The sequence below is a fragment of the Mus pahari genome, chromosome X (assembly GCF_900095145.1).
Source record: "Mus pahari chromosome X, PAHARI_EIJ_v1.1, whole genome shotgun sequence".
In the NCBI taxonomy this organism is placed as follows: Eukaryota; Metazoa; Chordata; class Mammalia; order Rodentia; family Muridae; genus Mus; species Mus pahari.
Window position 1 is genome coordinate 106,476,527 of NC_034613.1, and position 5,891 is coordinate 106,482,417.

General features: G+C 48.0%; 1 pseudogene; it reads right to left on the reverse strand.

Moving 5' to 3' along the window:
- Positions 1–957: 957 nt before the first annotated feature.
- On the reverse strand, positions 958–5,427 carry LOC110313272 (annotated as a pseudogene).
- Between the last annotated feature and the right edge of the window lie 464 nt (positions 5,428–5,891).

Consider the following 5,891-nt stretch of genomic DNA (forward strand, 5'->3'; position numbering starts at 1 on the left):
TACCATAAGTTTTACTGCATCTATTCTACTCTGGATAAAAGCAATTGCCTTATTAATTAGACAGGGACAAAAAATCAAAACTAGGCACATGATAAGAACTGGTCCAGCTAAGGTGGAAAATAGAGTAGTCATCCATGGGGACTGGGAATACCATGACTCATACCATCCTCGTTGAGCTTCTGGATTTTGCTTTCTTCGCCTTAATCTTTCTCTTAACTTCTGCATAGAGTCCCTAACTACTCCTGTGTGGTATGAATAAAAACAACACTCCTCCTTGAGTGCAGCACACAGTCCCCCTTCTTTCAGGAGCAATAAATCAAGACCTCTTCTATTTTGTAGCACTACTTCTGACAAGGAGGTTAGAGATTTTTCTAATGCCTTAATAGACTTTTCTAGCATTTCTAGGTCTTCATTGACAGTATCTCTTAAGTACTGGACTCCCTGTTTTCCTTCCACCAATGCTGCTACCCCCGTTCCTACTCCTACTGTCATACCAATTCCCATAATCATGGCCAAAGTGGGGGTGATTGGTTCTCTCTTAACTCTAGTATTCTTCTTCTAAGCTACCAGCAGGGTGATAATATACATGAGGCAAAAGCTGAATCATAACACAAAAATCACAGGATGGATCAAAAACACTCGTTGATACACATGGGGTGAGCCCTGTGTTGTACGCCCACCATCCAACAAGGGGAGGGTTGGCACTAGATAGTAATTGGCGTCTGTCTTAGATACAGGATGACTCCTACCACACAGATGTTTGTGAGTGGGAGGGGGATTCCCATTGCACAGACCAGGGCTCTCCCCGGAAACTTCAGTTAAGGTCAACTTTTTCCTGTTCCCCAGGAGCAGGAAGCATGATTTGTAGTCATATTTAAGTCTCCATTAAAAGCAATCCCTTCATAGTAGAGGGGCCCTGAGGACAGGCACAGCCAGCAATCAGTGGTAGCTTCCAGATCAGTCTGACCCGATTACCTTAGGTACCCCAAAGTGGGGAATAATTTCTTCTAGTATCTTCTTGGCCACCACATTAGTTGTTTCTTTCTTGGTGGGGAATGCATTGACCCATCCTGAAAAAAGTGTCTATAAGGACTAAAAGATATTTATTTCCATACCGGGCTGGTTTTACCTCAGTGAAGTCAGTTTCCCAGTAGGTCCCAGGCCTATCTCCTCGCAAACGCCTTCCTTCTTGGAGCCTGCTGTACCCTGCGTTGGTGAGAGTGCAAGCTCGACAGTTCTTTACTAGGTCTTCTACAACCTTCTTTAATCCAGGGATATAATATGGGGACCTACTAATTAACCTTATCATCTTCTTACATCCTAGGTGGGTGAGGGGATGAATGTCAGCCAGGTATTCTCTCCTCTCTTCTTCTGTGAGGGTCTTTTTATCTTTCTCCTTTGCACTTAGCTGAGGTCTAGTTTTGACCATCAAAATCATTTGTCCCCAAGCTGCTTTCTTTGCCTTCTGTTCTGCCATCTGATTTCCTTTTTCTATGGGTCCAGTCCCTTTTTGGTGTCCTGGGCAATGAATAATCGCCACTTTGCAAGGCAAGTGAACAGCTTCTAACAAACTAAGAATTTCTTCTTTATTTTTTATGTCCTTCCCAGCAGATGTCAAAAGTCCCCGCTGTAGGTATATTGCCCTGTGAACATGAGCCGTGGCAAAGGTGTGCCGGCTATCAGTGTAGATATTGATATCCTTTCCTTTTGCTAGCCTTAAGGCTTGAATTAATGGAATGAGTTCAACTCTCTGGGCTGACATGCCCTCAGGTAGACTGCTAGCCCATATGACATATTTCCCATCTACCACCGCTGCCCTGGTCCTCTGCTTACCTTCTACCACAAAACTACTTCCATCAGTGAACCAAGTCATTGCCTCTGACCAGGGTCGGTCTGTGGGGTCTGGCCAGGCTCCAGTTTCCTCCACCAGCACTTCTTCACACTTATGTACTGGGGCTTCATCAGCCTCAGGTAATAAGGTAGCAGGGTTAAGACTGGCAGGGGGTGCAAAACTTACTCGTTCTGTCAGCAGTAAACTTTGGTAATGTGTCATCCAGGCGTTGGTCATCCAGTGGTCTGGTGGTTGCCTGAAGATGCTCTCAAGAGAGTGTGGGGCCACTATGGTAACATTCTGGCCCATGGTCAGTTTATCAGCATCTTTCACTAGCACAGCCATGGCTGCTATTGCTCATAGTCAGGAAGGCCATCCACTAGCCACGGGATCCAGTTTCTTTGATAGATAGGCCACTGGCCATTTCCAAGGCCCTAAGGCCTGGGTAAGAACCCCTCAGGCCACTCCATTACTTTCATTGATGTATAAGATGAAAGGTTTACTTAAGTCTGGCAAAGCTAGTGCTGGGACCTGCAGCAGTGCCTTTTAAAGAGTCTCAAAAGCTAGCTGATATTCTTTAGTCCAGGTAAACTCGCCTCTCTCCTTTGTCAAAGGATATAATGGGACTGCCAGGGTAGCAAATCCTGGGATTCAAAGTCTACAGAACCCCACAGTATTCAAGAATTCTCTTACCTGGTGAGGGGTGGTTGGGGCTGGGATCTGCATTACCGTCCATTTCCTGGCTTCTGTGAGCCATCTTTGTCCATTCTTTAAGGTATATCCCAAATAAGTGACTTCCTCTTGGCATAACTGCACCTTTTTAGCAGAGACCCGGTATCCCAACTCTCCTAGTTCAACTAGGAGGTTTTAAGTTCCAATTTTACACACTTCATTCGATCCTGCAGCTGATAAAAGGTCATCAGCATATTGTAAAAGAGTCACCTGTGAATTGCTGGCCTGAAAAGAAGCAAGGTCCCGGTGCAGAGCTTCATTAAACAAGGTGGGTGAGTTCTTGAATCCTTGTGGCAGTCATGTCCATGTGAGTTGTCCAGTCTGTCCACTCTCGGGGTCACGCCACTCAGAAGCGAACAAAGGCTGGCTGTTGGGGAGCAACCTCAGACAAAAGAAGGCATCTTTGAGATCTAAATCTGAGTAACAGTTCACCCAGGTGGCAATGTACTGAGTAGGTTATAAGGATTTGGTACTGTAGGATGACTGTCCTGAAGTCTTTTGTTAACTTCTCTGAGATCCTGGACAGGGTGGTAGTCATTAGTTCCAGGTTTTTTTTTACTGGGAGTATGGGAGTGTTTCAAGGAGACTTACACGGGACTAAGATCCCTTGTTGGAGTAGTCTAGCAATATGAGGGCACATACCCTCCTGAGCTTCTCTGCTCATAGGGTACTCTCAGACCCTAGTAGGAGTGACTCCAGACTTAAGCTTGATGACCACTGGGGGAACTTGTTTTGCCATCCCCATTCCTCCTGTCTTGGCCCATGCCTGAGGGCCTGATTGAGCCTGTCTTGCAGTCCCTCGGGGGGCTTTGGTTCACTTTGATAAAGTCGGTATTCTTCCCCTAATTGTAATGATAGCACCATGGTCTGAGGCGCTTCTATTCCCCAGGATGCTTCTGGTTGGTGAGGGGTAAAAGTTATTTGTGCTTTCAGTTTAGTTAGCAAGTCTCTTCCCAGTAAGGGCATGGGGCGCTCCGGAATGACCAGAAACGAATGAGTCACTCTATTTTGTCCTAGGTCCACTGTCCTGGAGGTGGTCCAGGTGCCCCGTGGCCCCAATCACTAAAGTCTTTTTGCTCCTTTTTACTCTGCCTAGTTGTGTTTGGAGAACTGAAAACTCTGCGCTGGTGTCTACTAGAAAGTCTATTGGAGTCCCCTCCACTTCAAAGGTTATCCTAGGCTCGGGGAGGGGAGCCGAGCCCCGTCTCCTCTAGTCTTCCTCTTCTTCTAGAGGCAGAACTTTTACCTCCTGTTTCCTCTTAGGGCAATCACGGGCCCAATGGCCAATATCTTTGCAGTATGCAGATTGGTTTCTGCCTAGGGGTGGTCTGCTTTCCCTGGGTTTCCTTGGCTCCTGCCTCTTTCCATCTCCCAGGTCCCCTAACTGTCTAGTCCTGCCCTTTCTATCTCTTTCTCCTACCGCGGCCAGAATCCTAGTCAAAACATTTTCCTGTTTCCTGTCTCTTCTGTCTTCATCCTCTCTCCTTTCTTTCTTCTCTTTCTAACTTCTCATCCTCAGTCTCTCTCTTATGATACACTTTCTCTGCCTCTCTCATCACATGCCTTATAGTATAATCTTGCAGTTCCTCAATTCGTTGCAACTTCTTTCTGATATCTGGGGCTGACTGGCCAATAAAGGCCATAATCACTGAGGCCTGTTGCCCCTCAGACGTGGGGTCAGACGGGATGTACCTTCTATAGGCCTCCATAAGCCTTTCTAGAAAAACTTAAGGAGGCTCAGTTGCCCCCTGCATGACTTCCCTTATTTTAGCCAAATTTGTGGGCCTGCGGGCAGCACCTCTGAGACCTGCCACCAGAGCCCTGCGGTAATTGGACAGCCGTTCCCTACCTTGTGTGGTATTATAGTCCCACTGGGGCCTAGTGAGTGGGAATCCTTCATCAATCTCGACCAGAGTCTGGACAGGCTGCCCAGCCTTGTTTCAGACATTCTTCCAAGCTTCGAGGAGAATCCTCTCTCTCTCCTCAGTGGTAAAAAGAGTCTGCAAGAGCTGTTGGCAGTCATCCCAGGTCAGCTGATGAGAATACATTAGTGATTCAATCAAACCTGTAAGTCCTGCGGGATTTTCTGAGAAAGGGGGGTGGTTAATTTTCCAATTATAAGAATCAGAAGAAGAGAAAGGCCAATACTGTAGGAGCTGCAAACTGTTCTGGTGGGCAGGAGGCGCCCCAACAGCCCTGAGAGGAAGTGCTACAGTGGAATCAGCTAGCCCCTCAGAGACAGCTCCCCTCTGACTCCTTGTTCCTGCTGACAGACCTCCTCCTCCAACCTGAGCTGGAGTTGGTGCTGGAGGTGCTGAGGGCTGGGGCATAGGTTGGGGAGCTGGGGGATAGGGTAGGTGATGCTGGGCATCAGGCCACTCAGGAGGTGGGGGAAGTGGGGCGTTGGGCCACTCAGGGGATTCCCCAATTTCTGGATAAACCTTAGGGGAGGGCATCAATGATGTGCTGTGCTCATCATTTCTCTCGGGTGTTGGTATCATTTTCTCCTTTTCCACTTTTTCTTGAACTGCCAGGATCTTAGCACCGGGGCGGAGAGGCGGGAGGAAAGGGCAAACCCACTGGGGTGGGAATCGGGCCAAATCCTCCCACACTGTGATGTATGGTTGCTGGTCCGGGTGCGACCCTGGCCCTTCCTGAAAAACAACAGCCTTCATGGCCCTGATGGTAGGCAGATCAAAAATTCCCTTGGGCGGCCAGCCAACTCCAATAGCAGGCCATTCTGAGAAACAGAAAGTCAGCCAAGATTGTTTCTTAACTACTGCTGATAAATTTCATCCTCTCACCCTAACGTCCATCCAATGGTCCGTAGTCAGAGACAGAGGGGTTGACACAGTTTGTCCCATGGCAAAAATCAGAAACAAAGACAGCACAAAGACAGAAACGAAAGTTACACCCGTCCACACCTAGACTTATACAACCAGCCAAACGCTACCTCTCATGGGGTGGGATTCCTCGTCCACCTTCTCTCTGGCAGGAAGAGCACTCTGTCTTCCTCCTTCTGCCAGGCGATAGTCAGGATCTCCTGACCATCCCTCACCCGGGGTACTGCATCCAGGGTCTCCCTTGGAATGTCTTCCAGGGTTGCAGCCTGCAGACCTTAGGACATCTCCTTTTCTGCAGCCACTGGGTCCTTAGGCAGCTGCCAGAACAACAAACACTGGATCCCATAACCCAAGATACTGACACACAGACAAGCTCAGCAACAGCACACAAACACACCAGACTCACATAAATGTACCTCCAAGGGGTGTCTTCGAGTTTCTGGGGACCCCCGAAGTTTCCCAGCCAATGCACCAAACAAATTTAT